At 37.7% G+C, this 17,623-nt stretch overlaps 1 long non-coding RNA gene across 1 annotated transcript; it reads right to left on the bottom strand.

Annotated features, from left to right (window-relative positions):
• Positions 1-8,484: 8,484 nt before the first annotated feature.
• Positions 8,485-12,549, bottom strand: LOC103171206. The gene is made up of 3 exons (XR_005660377.1): positions 12,484-12,549; positions 11,719-11,828; positions 8,485-9,512 (listed from the first exon to the last, which is right to left on the bottom strand). It is a non-coding gene; the product is annotated as an uncharacterized LOC103171206 (long non-coding RNA).
• Positions 12,550-17,623: the final 5,074 nt, after the last annotated feature.

The following is a 17,623-nucleotide window of genomic DNA, read 5'->3' as shown; positions in this document are numbered from 1 at the left end:
GGGTGTGGACCACTCAAACCACCATCATAACTGCACCCTTTTTGGCGGATGAGGTAGAAATCTCAGGTTGGAAGAGGGAGGCGGTCCAGGTTATTCGATGTTCTGACCGGGTGGTCCTTTCAGTGGTCAGAATAAAGGCAAGTAAAGAGGGCAGTGTGGAGGGATTCCTTGTTCTGAGTCTCCCCTTTGGGTATATTAGAAGGCTTCCATTTTCAGCGCTGCTAACCGTCTAGCCCCTTTGGCAATCCCTAAGGTTTTAGTGCCCATCTGTTTTCAAAAATAGATACACTCGTCCTCAGAAACAGAAAGCATCCCTTTGATCACTACTGAAAACAGAATGCCAGTCAAGCGGCCTAGTCTCGATATCACAAACCACTCTTTTCTTTTAAAAGAAACTGCACGACCGGTTAGCAATCAGACAAAATTAAGAGCCAGTTCCTTTCTGAGACTTCAGAGGCTGTTTCTGTCTGGAGTAAGTTTTTGTGGGCAAACACAAAATGCTGGGGAAAAAGACGGTCTTTTCTTCCAAGAACTGACACCGTCTTCAATGTTACCATTAGCGGGGACCTTGAGAGTATGACATTGCAAGACTTTCATCCTCCTCCGACAATGAGCGCTGGGCTCGGTTCAAACGATTGTGCCACCCACAAGGCTGATTGGCTGGACAGCATGGAGCTTGGGTGGAAGACCATTTCACTTTTCATTGTGGGCCCTTTTCAGCTGTCCAATCAAAACACAAAGGAGCCGCTTTGGCTAGAGTTTGATTTCCATCAAGGACGTAGTGTGTGGGAGAGCTGGGAAATTGAGTCGCCATTTTTGAAGTCTTTCTTTAAACTCTCTGACTTTATGAAATTTAATCACACTGTTCATCGGTAATTACAGATGAAATATTAAAGAAGTGGACTAATTATATACAGTGCACTTGAGCCCAATTAAAATAGCATCTGTTGTCAATGTAGGGGTATTCTCTTTCACTAATAAGAAATACTTTCTTAACAACAGAAAATAAAATTGCTAAATTGGGTATGCAGTTGAAATTATAAATATCCTATTAGCATATAAAATGAAGATTAACCTTATTTAATTACTGCAAGCTTGATCATCAAAAGTCATGTTTCACCTCCATAATGTTGTTAAATCTATTCTGAAAAAAAAATCAATAAATTTCGCTAACTAGATGCTGTTCACATGTCCTAAATTAAACTGGTGGCGAAACCTATGATCCTGATTTCTTAACAAAATAGCAAAGAATACTTTCACCGTTCGATGGGATGTATGTGGATTCAAACTGAAGCTAACTCAGTGACGGGAAAGATGTTTCACTTCTGCTATGCAAATGAGCATTCTTAAAAATAAACAAAATATCCTGCAAGGGGTAAAAACAGCTCAATTCATCTAAGGGTCCAAGTGACCTTCTTTAAAGGTAAATGAAGTAAATGCAAACCCCATAGGCCTACCAGAAAGCAGAACTTTACTTTTCAGAGAAGAGCCATTTCTCCAGGTATATTTGATTTTTAATCTAGTTGACACAGTGATCATTTGGAAAAACATTTCCATTTTGGGGGGCTCGTAAACAAAATCCATACAAAACGATCTAAAAGCAACTCCTACCATTCAACTTGTATCAGATGCTTTCTAGTTTATCAGATTCCAGTTATTAGCTTATCCTTTTTTATCTCTACAGTGTGCAGTAAAAAGAAACAAATAATAGCGGAGTTGAATGTAGCAAATGGCAGCAGTTATATTTATCATATCCACGTGAATAGATTAGGCTGCTTCATTGCAAAGAAAAGCACAGAAGGAGACAACAATCGGTGATGAGTTGCTCATAAAGAGATATTTGTTGTGATAGGGCAAAAATCAATCTTTTTTTGTTTAAAAACAGTTATTGTTTATATTTCTTTCAAGATTTAAAGGTCATTTTGCTTTCATCCCTGTGAAATGCTTAAGGAGCCTGAAGTATAAACATACTTAGAAATATTGAAAACAATTATTGCTATTACACTTTTGTGTTTTAATTTCAAAAATCAACCAGGCAAGCCCCCGCTTGCTTATGCCACCTTCTTGTTGGTGACCTGCCTCTTTTTCTCTTCAGTTTTTTTTTAAAACTGTAGAAATCACACTCACTAAAAACTTCTGCAAAGCATTAGATGTAAATTAAAAGAGACTGGGAATAAAATGGACCTCGCCAGTCTGAGGGATTTGAGGTGGTGTACTGTCAGAGGACTGTGGGTGGAATGACTGAATCCAGAAATTTATGGAGAACGGAAAGGTATGTGGGTGAGTAGAAAAAATGCCAACATCAAAAACATGAAATAAAGTCAATTACTCATATTACAAAATACAAGTTCAGGGATCTTAATATAAAGAAACTAAGAAATAGGCTACATAAAAAAATGTGAAAACCCCGCTTGAGTCCTCAAGGACGCAGTTCCTAAGCCAAGAACTTTTCTTTCAACCCAATGCCACAAAACGTTTACATTTCACTTCAGTTTTCTTGGCTCTTTGAGTAACTTGGCCAATAATAAATGTAGGAAAGCTCCTTATGACTTCTTCCTTGTTGCTCTCTGGAGTGTAAAGAATGATGTGAATACATTGTTAAAGATAGCAGCTATTTTTGCCTATTCAAATGAACCAATCAATTCACAGTCTGATGGCTTTTATTTTTGTTTGCCTTTAACCCAATTAAAAGGCAAACTGCCTCTCAGGAGTCATTTTTACAATTCATTTGAAGTGCCTGGTGGATTTTCAAAACAACCCACTGCTTTCAAATGCTATCTGAGGTTGTGGATTTGCTCTGACAAAATCCCTTTTAAAATATATCATTTTTTCAGGTCTAGCTTGCATAGCAATTTCGCCTTCCTTCAGAATTGTTACATTACGGTAAATGGTTTAGTTGTGAAACAGGATCATTTTGACTACAGAAAAGCAGGAGACAGTCTCTAGAAAAAAAATGGGTCTTTATTGACAAGATCAAAGGAACATAAAGGCAAAAACTGACTTTCACTGAAACAAAAGTGGGGACCCCGTCTCCAGTGTCCTTATTGTAATTCATTGCTTGTTTCCAAGACCCATAATACAATTCTTCCATAACAGACAGAGGACTTTGTTAAATTGTAAATGAGTATTACTTCGAGCACTCTGTGTGGAAATATATTCTTTGCCTATAGCCCATACATTATTTCTGCTTAGTTATGGTTGCTCACATTTCCCGTAACTATCACAGAGAACTTAATTCAACTCACACCACATCACTTTAAAATTGTGAAGCTCTCTTAATCAACCTTTGTATCAGCCACAAATTTGCAGTATGACCTAATTTGAAAATGTCTCAAAGTGCTGACTCAAACTGTTAGTGAATAAAGGCCAGTCATTACCATTATGACACTAATGTGATGCAAAATAAAATTGAGTTGCATCAGCTGAACATTAGTTTGCAAAAATATTAGTGATTGAAGCCATTTTCTGTTCATATTTTATTTATACTCATAGGAGATTTATACTTTGGGGTCTGAATTAGCCCTGAAACAAAATTCCCCGAGTGCAAGAAGGGGGAGTCATATTTTTAACCCTGAAAAAGTCAAGCCAAAATATAGATCAAAGGTACATCATTTGCACGTCATGATCCGGCCCCTCATAAGCAGAAGGGGTATTGTTTCAGCATTCTTATTAAAATATTTACACACATATAAGCAATAACACATGAAAAATATCATCTTACTCTGCACTTTGGTGCTACATTCCAAGTAGTTTGCTGTAATTTTAACAGTGGTCGTATTTACTACTTTGTCCCAATCGCAACTGTTCTGGGATATTTTTTTTCCATTTGTAGAAATAAAATGTATCCCTCCTAGCCCACAAAGTCAACTTGTGAGACAGACCAAATGCTTGAACCATTTGTCATTAGCTTCCTTAAAAAAAAAAAAAGGAAGCATGGAAGAGAACTTAGAAATCATTCAGTTTCCCCACAGCTGAGAGTGTTTAGTGAAATGCAACATGAAAAGTGTGGCCTTCCCCCGCCCCCCCCTTATACAGATCAAATGATTTGGAGGGGTAACTTTCCCGCAAATATCAGTAATAGGACTACCGAACACTTAGAGGCACCTAAGTTCTGGGCGATACTTTCAGTGTCAGATCTTTAATAATTATGGTGTTTATTAGGCACTTTGGAATCCAAAATAAGTGAGCCTGAATTCCAAATTTAGGATAGTTTTGAAAGTAAATTGTTCATAAATGACACCAAATGCTCCATTTTTGCCTAATTACAACATGCCCCAAACCATAGTGATCTGTTACTGATCAAACAGGAATGACATTAGGCTTAAATCGTTCAATTAGACAGGTATAGGTGCGCGTCTGCACACACACTCATATGACAAACTAGAAGGGAGACAGGCTGTTCAGTAAAAATTTAAAGGGCCAAGAGTTTCATATAGGGATCGGTGGCTGTTTTAATGACTTTTTGCTATGCTTCATAATGAAGGACATGGGGCTATGTCCAGTGGGGAGACTTTTTGAAAGGCTCTTATTCAAATATTTTCACAGAAATGTTAAACTGAGAGAAAAATACCCAGATTAAATAAACTAGAAACATGTCCTTCGATTGTGAAACCCATGCCCAGAATCTAAGGGAAAGAGGGTAAGAATTTGCTGCTGTGCCACCCCAGTTTGTTTAAGACTGTTGGAGAGGAAGGGACAGGAGGCTCGTTGCCTATCTTATGTTTATGAGATGTTTCAAGTTTTATACCGACAATCCTTGTAATCATAAATAAATGGGATGAATAAAAGTGCATGCATTTTTTTAAAAAAAGGTCAGGAACACTCATTTCCAGGTAAGATACAATTGTTGTAACTTCAGAAATGTCAGAAGCAAAAGCTCCACACTGGTGATTGTTGCAAATGAATTCTCAGCCTTTTAACAGTTCGTATTCATAAAGTAGAGATGAAGTACAGCAGCACACTTTCTTTCTGAGGTATCATCAGTCCATTGTGTTTTGCCTCTCCAGGGTAAGTTGTTTGCTTATTTGGAGTATTTTTCTGATGTGAGATTCCTGCACTGTAGTCCCTCTGTACCGGTTTAGAGCCTGAATTCTTCCCTGAAAGACAGGGGCAAAAATCCTCCCCAGTCTTCTTAATTGCTGATTTACTGTGCCTTCCCTCAGGCCTCAACTGATGATCTGTAAGCTTGTTGAATTTCTGAGACAAATACTAAATATAATCAATATATAAAAATAAAAAAAAGAGGAAAAAAAATGCAATGAAAATTTATGACCTTAGCATTCCTTCAGGGTCAAGCAATTTATCAAATTCTCTCACTTTCTGGTTTCAATTACACAGCTATTGTGGAAGGAACTTATTTTAGCAGGTTCATTTGCCTCAGTGGGGAATACAGGACTTTGGCCTAATGCTTCACCTTTAGTGCAGGCCATTTGAGCCTTAGAACAAATACCAATCATCACTCTTTGGGAAAAAAATCTGCATCGGCGTGGCCTACTGGAATGGGGTTTCTGTCAAGGTAAACGGTTGTCGGCAATGACTGTGGTAGAGTGGCGATAAATCCCATTTTATTGCTGAAAAATTCCAGCTTCTCTCCATGCCTGACAGCTCCCCACATTCTCATACCCATTTGGGCAATTTCTGCACTATGTCCATCTGGTTCTTATTACCTCTCAACCTGCCTGTGTCTGATCCAGAAAAAGTGCAGGTCAAAATCAGGGGAAAAGAAACCAAGGTGATGGACAAAACAGAAAAATAGAAGGGGGAGGTGGGGGTGGGGAACAGAGAGGACCGTTTCCAGTTTAGGCTTAGAGGGGTTGCCAAGAAGGCGTATTTAAATGTATCAAGGAATTGGGACAGAGATCTAAGAACCTCGCTGGCCTTTAATGACACCTGCCCGAGAGGAGGGGAAAACATTTCAAGGCCTCATCTCCCCCTACTCGGTTGCTGTTAGCACTGCAGCGGCTGAGAATGGCCCTTGCTCAGGATACTGTCCCAGAACTACTTAGATCCCAGTGCTGGAGAGATGCCTGGTGCTGAAATTCAGGTGCAAGCCTCAACTCAGATCTCTCATCACCCCACCCTATTTTCTCCCCCATGGCCACTTCAGCCCTTTCACCTCACGTAAGCACTTGGGTACTCCCAATTTTCCCATCCCTTCCTACCCTCAACTGATAGCGGCCCATCCAGTAATGGTATCTAGTGAGTGCCTACTGCCGTACTAAGCACTTAGAAAGTACAACAACGTTGTTAGACATGATCCCTGCCCTCGAGGAGTTTACAGTCGACAGGGATGACATGTGTGTATATATATCTCTATGCTGTGGCTTTCTACTATTTATTTCAGTGTGGGTCTCCCCAGACTAGGAGAATCAGCATGGCCTAGGGGATAGAGTATGGGCCTGGGAGTCACCAGGACCTGGGTTTTAATTTTGGGTTTGTCACTTGTCTGCTGTGTGACCTTGGGCAAGTCACTTCTCTGTGCCTCAGTTACCTCATCTGTAAAATGGGCATTAAGATTGTAAACCCTCTGTGGGACAGGGACTGTGTCCAAAATGATTAACTTCTGTCTTTCCCAGTGCTTAGTAGAGGGCCTGGCCTATAGTAAGTGTTTAACAAATACCACAATTAGTATTATTATTATTATTGTTGTTGAGCAAGAATCAGGTTCACTAATGCTGTTTTACTCTTCTAAGGATGTAGTGTATTGCTCTTCCCCAGAGTAAGAGTTCAATAAATACTCTTAATTGGTAGAGCCCACTCAAGGGTCCATTTCATTTCTTGCATGTTCTTTTTGGAACTGCTGATTCCCCAGGCTTCTTGTCTTTCTGGAATTTCCAAGAATGCACCATTTCAAAAACTTTTTTAACTCTTGCAAACCAACAAGATTATCAAAGCTAAAGCATTTGTGGTGACCTTAGGAATTGGAAACTCATTTTTTCCTAGTGCTTTTTCTTAGTTTAAGATGAAAATTCACTGCATAATACTTCCTTACAAGGGCTTGAATGTTCTCGGAACCACTTTCCAGAATATCTTTATATCAGTGAATCTTGTGACAAGGTAAAATGTTGAGGTCAAAACCTCCTTTTAAAATCATAGAATCATAAAATGGAAAGGACATCAACCAGTTATCTGTTCCTGCCCCCTACCTGAAATGGTAGGGAAAGGAGTGGGGCCTTATAGAAAGAACACGGATCTGGGAGTCAGAGGACCTGGGGACAGATCCCAGCTCCTCCTACTTTTCTGCTTTTTGATCTTGGGCAAGTCACGACTTCACTGTGCCTTGGTTACCTCATCTGAAAAATGGGGATTAATGTTGTGAGCACTAGTTGAGACCAGAATTCTGTTTAACCTGATTAGCGTGTACCTACCCCAGGGCTTAGTACAGTGCCTGGCACATAGTAAATGCTTAACATATATTAAAAAAAACAAAAACCTTCTTTCAGAGTAACCTGTTGCTCCAAGGTAGTGATTATTGCACCCAATGGACTATCAAATTTATAAACAAAAAATAAAATTCAAACACACACATCTGTGGCTTCCTGGGTGTCCACAGCTGCATGGCCTCATGGCAAGATCACGGGCCTGGGAGTCAGAGGATGTGGGCTCTAACCCCAGCCCTTCCCCTTGTCTGTTGTGTAACCTTGGGCAAGTCACATAACTTCTCTGTGCCTCAGTTACCTCTTCTGTAAAATGGGAATTAAGACTGTGAGCTCCATGTGGGACAGGGAGGGTGTCCAACCTGATTACTCTGTATCTACAGCAGTGATTAGAACTGCTTGGCACATAGTAAGCACTTAACACCAAAATTATTATTCAAAAAAAGATTACAGTGACCTTTTGCACAAGACTAAGTCTTGGAGGTGCAAATGCAACGTGGAAAAGTGAGCAATAATAAACCAAGAGGACCTGATAACTTGAACAGCAAGGAAATTTAAAGTGATGTTTCCCAGTCAATCCTTGTTTGAAGAAACCTGTGTTTCTTCATAAGGTTGGGCATCTAAGAAAAGGACACGGTCATATATTTTTCTAAGCATTGGAATCTAGACACAAGAAGTTAAGTTAATACCTGGGTCTTTGAGTAGGATTTTCAGATGGGACCCACTGCTGCTCAGTGGAGTTGCTGGATATGCCTTTTGTACCTGATGGCTCTCAGAAGTTACAGATGGAGCTTCAGTCTTGTAATTGTTTTTTTTTTCTGTGGTAGGCTTTTGCCAGATTCTGAGTGCCAGTTTGGATTGTAACAGCTGGATTCAAATGCTTAAAGTTGTGTTAACCTTTTAATGTTGGATATCGAACTGTTGGTTGCAAACGCTAGTTGCATGCTGACGAGAAACACGTTAATGAAAAATAAAATTCAATAATTTAGGGAGATCACTTCTTTAATTTTGAAGTCAGGCCTTTGCAGAATGATTCGCTGTTTCAAAATGACCCAAAATAGAGACTTGAGGATGGATGAAAATGTAACCTTTTATGGGAACACAATTAGACAAGCAATCAATCAATGATATTTATTGAATGCTTCAGTTGAATTCCAGGTGAGCATGAACAACATGGAGAAATTCTTCATTTTGCAATTCTTCTAAGGAATAATTTTAGTTACCGAGCAGTGTTTTCTTTGAAAGAGGCAATCTTATTGTTACACAAATGCTATAAAGGTCATTTTAATTGGCAATTCTATTAGCCTAGACATTTATGTAGAACAAAAAGTCTCTGAAGCACTCTCTTCTGGGCTTGTCCCAGACATGTAATTCTGAGAAACTGTAGCATTTAAACTCTAAACCTTAGTTTTTTTGTAGCAGAACAGAGAATTAGTGGTATTTGGTGGGGCAGAGGGTTAACCGTCAATTTAAGTTGATGTTTGATAGCTGTTTGTTATTGGTGTCCCACAGATTAAAGAGAAAAGAAGTCCGGACCCCAAATCCCCCCAACATATAAACCTGTACATTCACCTAGCTATTTTAAGAGAATTTAAGATGCATCGGAAGAGGTGTTCTGAAAACTAACTGAAACGTTTAAGCGACAAAGTTTTGTAGTCACTAACCCTTATGTTCAACAATGAGAACAAATTTGAAAACATAGAAATATTTTGGCAGCAAAATGGTTAATTGTGAGTATTCTAGCTTCCACAGAGCCTATTGGCTACCCCAAAGGATGCCCTGCAGTTGTTGTTAAACTCATCAGATGAAGCTAGCCTTCTCAGCTAGCCCTTAGATTTGTCTGCTAACAGTAAAAATACTATAATAAATAGGTAACATATGTTGCCAGACAAGGATAAGTGATATAAATAAAGAACCTAGGAAATCTCGCCCCACAAGTATAATGTGAAAAGAGTTTAACTTTCAATCTTTTAGTTCTCTCATTACCAGCGGGAAAGTAATTGGCAAAAGGTTACTGTTATCTGCTTATACTATTCCTTATTTGTCTCTTCTCCTCTTCAGATTGCATTCTAACTTAAATATTCTCCATGAGTGTCTTCTTTGCAGCTCTAGGGTAAGTCCCAATTTTTCTGAAACCTGAAAAAAGAAATGCATAGTGTAAATTATGTCAAAAAGACTTCTTTTTCCTGGTATTTGGTTTTATGGACTATCCATGGGTTTGTATTTGAAACACTGAACTAAAATCAAGACATTTCAGCAGGAAAGCAAGTGTGCGAAATTGTGCATGTGCAAACAAAGCTTCCATCAGGAAAACCAACGCTGCAATGGAAATGACAAATCTCAGAACACGTACAATCAATTATTTTCACTAGCATTTAAAATACAGAAAACAAAATCTGCTTTGGGAATTGACTGAATATTTTATTTAGCTTTTTTTTATTGAGACATCCTTTGAAAAATGACATAATATAAATAGTTTTACAAAGCAACAATATAATCAATCTCTAAACGAGAATATAAATCAAGGATTTCATTAACTGCTGGTAGCCAGTTTAAATTGTAGTCTTGTCCATCATGTCTATCTATCTATGTATGTCCAAGTTATATTAAAAACCTTTAAATGGCTTTGTAATATCAGCTACATCTAGCTATTATAATAATTAATGGTACTGTTTTATAAATCAATATATGTATTCTTGATAAATTTATATCCAGTTAATGGTGTAATTTAAATAAAAAATTAATGTAATAAAGGACATACAGAAACGGACAGGAAATCTTTAAAGGTTAAGAGACAAATTTGTCTAAATTCACATTTTTTAACCTGTTTTGGAAAGTTTACATTGAAAATCAGTTAAAGTTCACCTTGATCTTAGCTGATAATCTTGCCTTTCTTTTGGGGTGCAGCAGAGCTGAATTTAGAAGGTATTTATAGCATTAATTGTAAAGTTTGAAATTTACAGTAGTGTATATTCTTTTAATGTCATTATCCTTCCTGTTTAATATGCTGTAGTAAAATACAAGAAAATTCACAGTAATTATTTCCTTCCTGTAAACAATTGGCAAATGAACTCCAGTTTAATATTTTGTCTAACTCCATTTTCAACAATTCCCATGGAATATTCTTATTTTCTCTAATTGTGAAGAAAAAGAATAGTGACTTTACAAGGATATGTATTTGAGGACCCTAGAAAAGCATGCTTATTTGCATGATCATTTGCAGGAGAGGGAACCAAAAAAAAAATGTTTGGAACAACTTGAAAATTGCTGTCTTAATTTTTCTGTTTCATGTTAGGGAGAATTTACTCTGACCAAAAAAAAAAAGTTTGTTTATATTTAAAACTTGCTATCAACAAACACACCTTAAAGAATTTTTTTTTACATTAAAAATAACAATTAATGTTGAATACTATCAGTGCCATCTTAAATCTTTCAAAATATACTTTCATTCTGTTTAGAGAAGGAACATTTTACCAAAAAAAAAATCCTTCAAAATTATGCAAAACAGTAAGCCTTGCCATCCACGCTGACATGGTGCAGAAATGTTATTTTAATCCACTGAGATTTTTCTGACATTTTTCTTAACATTGCTCTGCCTTATTTAGAGCAGCAACAGAGACTGGCGCAGTTGCATTTGACGCTGATGGGTATTTCAAAATGTTACATGAGAGGAAAAAAAAAGGTTTGCTGCCAGTCATGTCAACAATTCAGCTACCCAAGCAATTATTATTTGTTAAAAGTTTATATTTCAAACAAAGGTAGAATTCATAGAAGGTTTATTCTTGTCTGGGGGTTGCATTTGGGATCGTATGGGGAAAAAACAGAGTGTACGTTTGTGAGTCCATGTTAGAGTGCATTCACAAGCCCGTTTTAAATGTATTGTGTTTTAGCTGAAACCAGTAGCAAAACCACTCTTAAGAGGTTTAATTTAGGTTTTATAGGAAGAACATAAAAAAGACCAGGTTACGGCAACACACTGAAATATGTTCTACATTTTCAATATCTTCATTTGAAAATGTATGTTTATTTTTTCTCTTGGGATCACTAATGTAGGTCTCTACAGACAATGCAGAGGCATGCTACATTCTTAAAAATTATCTGGGAAAGTGATCACATTCCAAGACATGTTTGAGCCTCTTTATTACTAAAGATAACCTCTTAATTATATCACCGCTTTCTACTTGTTAATACGGCACATTCAACACAGTTAACCACAAAGTGGCTGCATTTGGAAAAAAAAAATCTGTTTTTTGAAATGTGTTTCTATTATCATATTAGTGCATTAATTATTCCAATCCTATCAATTGATTTATAAGCTTTTAAAACAATGCACCACACTCACCTCATGAATAGGTCAAAATACCCACGATAATGTTGGAAATTACTTGAAATGGTATAGTCCCGCAATGTTAAAATGGCAGAGATTTTTATTTTTCCTGTTTTCGGCTGTTCCTATTGGAAACAACGTTAGAGGGTTTATTTTTCTCAGCCATGAGAGTTCAGATGTGCGTTTTCTGTGCGCGTGCATCCATGCTAACCAGATCAGCTTTTATTGGTCCTTGCCTGGCATCCTCAGGAATCTTTCCCGGCCAGCCACCTGTATTGTTGAAGCCCATAAAATTATGCAATGCTGACTTGTTCAGAGATTCTACTAATCAGATAATGACCGGCATTGGGAGTGAAGGGCCTAGGGTAACGCGGATAGGCACTTAAAGCTGTAGGTGGTCATTACCTGGCTGGTAGGGACCCTGCTAAAACAATATTGCTATCACTATTTAACCTGGTTTTCTAAATATATCATACCTTTTCTGGACTTCTTACAGCCTCAGTGATTGGCCAAAACAGACCTATTTGGAATATCCTCTTAGGCATCTTAAAAATAGAAGAATTTTCCTAACAGGAGGAGATGCCCAGTCTGGAAAGGTGAGAGTGATTACGGTTTTTCCGAAATGCCGGGGTCTGATTGGCTGAGTGAAAGTCCATCTCTGTCAGCTGTGGATGAGCTTTTTCCCACCCAGACAAGCAGGTCACAGGATGCAGGCAGAGGTTTTTAAAATACAAATGTTTACATTTGAGCTCTGGCAAATAATAGGGCCTCTCCACTTACTCGGAAATCTTGTAGAGGTAGATGCTCCATGCCTGAAAGCAAATTTCATTTATAGCTTCTCTCCAGCTAAAATACAATTTGTAGGGGAAAAAAATAAATCAGTCACTATTTGATGCATTAGCTCCAGTTCCTAAAATAATAATAAAAAAAGAGAAGTGGCATAGCTAAAAGGAGCAAAGGTCTGTGTTTTTTAACTTTCAAAAATATGAACTTCCTGAAATCTGAATTGAAGTGATTCCGGGTTTGAATGCCTTTTCTTGGGTGCCTGCAGGAAAACTGTTCGGGTTAAAAAAAAAAAAAGGTGGACCTGTTGTGTGGATACTTTAATTTAGTCGAAACCATTTTTAGGCTCCTTTTCGGTGCTCTAATCCAAGATGTCACTAAACCTGGGCTCTCTCTTTGCAGTTCTAAACTCTTTTTCTGAGCCCAATGCAAATGGCAAAGAAGGCTCTTTTTATCTGGTCCCACTTTCTTCTCCTCCTCCTCCTCTTCTCCCTTGCCCTTCCAGGGAACATAGGTAGTAATACTGATAAGAAATGTATTCCAATTTTACAACTCTCATACAAAGCCAGGCAATTTCTGAGCCAAACAAACAAAGGATGTGTAAGTGATTCCATTTATTTTGATAATCCTCCTCCTGCGCTGGAGCATTCTGCTGTCTTTGTCAAAGTGAATGACAACGATTTGGCCAACACTCTCTGAGCTGCACTCAACAGTGACAGGCAAATTATCAGAGGCCCTGCACTTCTTATTATCAGAGGAGAAGTCATCAGGAGGACGCATGGAGAATCCCTCTCCCCTGTCACTATTTGTCAGTGGGACAAGGGCCACTGCTATGGGTAGTTGACAGGTAATTTCAACAATAACAATTACTCCTATTACTGGTGTCATAAACAATTCGCCCAAGGCGTGACAATAGCAAAGCTTTATAATTCAATGCCATATAAATAAATGCCAGCAGGTAACAAGTAATTTAGCTCCAATCAAGGCTTGGCCCTGGCATTAATATTGTTATTGCAAGAAAATGGAAAATTGAAAAAATTCAATATGTTAATGAATTAAGAGGGGTTCAAGGGCTGAACTAGAGGGGAGAGAAAGGAAGCTAAAATTATGGTTCCGTTTCCACATTGTCTGTACAGCAGTATAATTGCTTTTTGATATGAAAGGGAGCAGGCAAAGTTGGAATCATCCTACATGTTGGACCAGGTGAGAGTGATTCAGGTTTTTCAAATCTGTCTTTTCCAATTAGCGAGGAATAGGTCTAGATACAATGTACAGGATTATGAGAATGGGCATATCCTGCAAAGTTTGAGATTTTTCTTTTTGTACTTCATTATTTGCTATGAGTGTGAGATGTAAATATCAGTGGGATTTTTTTTTCCTTTGTCAACAAATATCAGCACCTGCTCTTTCCTTTTGGATTAAGGTTTAACAAGATACGATTCCTATTCATTAGGAAAGTGTAGGATAAAAGCCCTGCTGCTTGTCCAACCTCCTGCATCTCTCAAGTTGGCCACAGATAAAGGCCAGCCTCACAAGGAAAACTTCCTGATCAAACCACTTTGCAAATTTTAGTATTTGTCCAGCAAGACAGTGTGCCATCAGTCTGACAGCAGTAAAAGAATTTGAAAATCTCTAATTAGGAGAGCTGCAGAGCAATTAACGCATGTCAAATTTCACTTCATCAAGTGCCACTCTAATTTTCCCACTAAAAATTAATGGACTTTTTTTGTATGTGTGTGTCCCCTCAAGGCAATGTTGATTCAAATCTGCTCAAGACGCAGTGTTGCACAGCTAAGCATCTTCTTGATTACAATCCGCCACACTTCTAACTGCTTTCATTCTCACTGCCACAGATACTTTGTCAACAGTCAAATTACACCATGCTGATAACAATGCATAATGGTGTTCCTCAACGGAGTCTCCTGTCACGAAACAGTTTTTCATAAAAATGTGATGCTTTCCTCCCAGGGAAATGAAACTGTTTAAAAGGGAAGTTTGGGTGGCGTGGTTATTGGCCAGAATTCAATCCTTTAACAAATAGGTGTTAATTTTGGGATTGGGCATGGGGTGACAGTATATGAAAATTCTGAAGAGAACCTTTAAAAAAGAAATTGGGAATAGAAAATGTTTACAGCCAAAGTTTGGCTTAACCACTTTGTTCTGAGACATTTTCAAGAGCTCTATTCTTGGTTAAATACCAGCAGTTTTTTTTCTTTGCTTATGGCCTATAAACATGTTGGAAGCCTCTCTTTAACAGACAGTATTTAGATTCCAAGAGAAGTTTGTTTAACTGCCATATTTGCCAGAATTCTCAAAACATCACAGAACTCAGAAGACAAATAGTATTTTTTTTTGTTTGTTTCTTTTTGGTCAGGACTGTGTGTAATTCAGAAAATAAAAGTTGATCCACCTTAACTCTTTTCAGCCAAGTTGCTTATTGAAAACCAGAATTCCTAAAACATCTTTTAAAATAATTTAAAAGTAAAAAATCTTAGCTGAAAATCCCTCAACACTTTCCGTAGCAATAGAACTGATTTTTGTAACTTTCAAAGCTTGCAGAAATTTTCATATGCCTATGCTTTTAAAAATTACAGGGAAAAAAATCCGGAAAGCAAAAACACTGAAGATGATTTAAAGGTTTGACATATCATTCTTCCATTTCTTTAGTTAATGAAGAGCAGCTCTATGGATCCCAAACTTCAATTTCTTCATTACATAGAGGAGTTTTGAGGTATAGTATATGCACATTTTCTTGAACTGTGCCTCCTATCCTATTCATTCTAAATCCATACTGTCTCCTACTGTTTTTTCCTCCAGAGGTTGAGTACTGTTTTTTGCCAAATGTTTTCTTAGGAATCATTTTTAATCAACAGCTGTCTAACCCCCCCCCCCCAATTAATCTTTAGAAATGGACATTTTCAGGCCTGCATTCCAAATATGAAATTTCTCTCCTCCCCTCTGCCCCCTCCCTCCCACCCCCCACTTCCCCTTCCTGCCCCTATTCCAGCATTTTCTTGAGTGGTCCAGTTCAAACAAAGGGAAAAGAAAAGAACCTTGTGAAATGATCAAACCTTATAATATTGTCTCCCTGCAGAGCGGCCTGCTGGAAGTTTTGCAAGTAGTTATCTATACGTTAATGTTTTTCTTTTCCCTCCAAGATTCTATTCCTCAAACTTCACAATTAGCCATGCTGGTACATATTTGCCCATGTAGGAATTCTAGCTGTAAATCAAGGGTGGTGGACTTTCCAAAAGACCTGGACTAATTTTATATTGCAACATTGCAGCCCGACTGAAAAAGGAAATTTAAAAAGAGAAAATTTGATTATATAATGCAATCCAGCAGTAATCAATTTTACCTTCAATATCTTGCTTTTGTTTTCAAAATGCTAAATAAACAATACATAATGCAGCCCTCATCAGCCCAAACCATGAGGGCTCTGTGCTCAAATAACAGGAAACATATTCAATTTTCCTAACAGAAGACAGTTCATTAAGCTGTGCCACATCAAATAAAACTTTAATTTCTCCAGCATCAGAGTCGCAATGAAAGCAATTGAGGAAGATGAGCCATATGGTACTTCTATCAGCAAACACATATTGCTCATTCCCCCAAAGTTTTCTAATTCTGCTCCCCAGACCTGTGTAATATAGATAATGTGCTCTGAGAGCAGCAACCATGAGCTATCTAGTGTACACTTCTAATACTGTATTTAATGGGAAATAATGAATCATAAAAGCCTGGAGAAGACGGCGTTTGCTAACCTAAATCTCAACTGTAATTTCATTGTTCTGCGCCTAAGATGCTGTTTGCCCTTTCCAAACAACAGCAGTTGAGCATAATTATGCTGCTTCAAACCTGAGCTAGAAAAGCCTCCCTAATATAACCAAGTTTCTATTAACTCTTCAAATTCTGAATTTAATTATTCTGGGATTCTAACATTAAGACAAACCCTTGGGTGATATTTTAAAGTCCAACTGTATTTTTTTTTCTGCTGGGCGGGCACCCGTTTATTACATGAAAGATTTACCCCCAAATGCAACAGGAGTACCACAGTAAAAATGAGAATGTTTTCTTGACACTGGGAAATTTGACACTGGGATCTGATTACTTATGTGTAAAATGCAAAAGGCACAAACTACCCAGGTTATCCCACTACCAAGGACATATGACAGGCAAAGGCAATAATCAAGCCAATTTAATAATTATTACAAATCTCAACTTTATGATGCTAGAATGGCCTTTGCATTCAAAGGACACCAAATTGATCTAAAATAGACACCAAGGATTTTGATAGTGCAGGGGTAGTGTACAGAATCATCCTTCTCTCATGTTCTGTGCTTTGGTTACCAACCTATAGTACATGTGCTTAAATTCAGTACTGTAAGAAAATCTCTGTACGTTCAGGTCTCTGGATTGGGATCATTTCATTTAAAGGAAGGAAAATGTTCTACTGATAGAATTGGTTTCTGATTTGAATTTTCCCATTTAAAAAAAAAACACCAAAAAACCACCCAACCCTCAGCTCCAGCGGTATTTTACAAATACAAGACTAATTTAAAACATTGTCAAATAATGCTGCATATACATATTGAAAACATATTTTAATGGTTTTGTTTGTTTTGGCAATATATGAACCAAAGACAATTAAATTAAAAAGAGACTTTTAAAAGTTAGAGATTGCCTTTTAAAAGCTTATTAAAATCAGCATGTTACATGTCTGTCTTTGAATTAGCTTTACAGACTTGATTGCCTTCATTAAAACTGGCTGTCAGGGTGCTGCTCCTTGATTGTTAAAGTCTCTTTTGACTTTTCTCAAAAGCTGATTCTTACTACTTGTCAACTTGTATTTTCTCTCCCCAGAACCTTAAAAGTAAATGAATCCACAGAAGAAACACTCACCCACATGTGAAATAGCACAGTGAAACAGTGTCATTAACACCATGCAAAGACCAACAGGTAAAATAACTACCAAAAAATCTTAAGCACAGTCACAGGAGAAAAAAAAAAGAAAGACGAAAACAGAACATTGATTATATTTCCTGAATGCCTTAAAACAAATGTTTAAACAGTTTTCGAAACAGTGCAGAAACCCTCTGCATGCTCCAATGGGTTACAATGACAATGGGCTATTGCA

This window comes from Ornithorhynchus anatinus, chromosome 9 (genome assembly GCF_004115215.2).
Source record: "Ornithorhynchus anatinus isolate Pmale09 chromosome 9, mOrnAna1.pri.v4, whole genome shotgun sequence".
Lineage (NCBI taxonomy): Eukaryota > Metazoa > Chordata > Mammalia > Monotremata > Ornithorhynchidae > Ornithorhynchus > Ornithorhynchus anatinus.
Note: the sequence above shows the minus strand (reverse complement) of the source record. Positions and strands in the feature narration are given on the sequence as shown.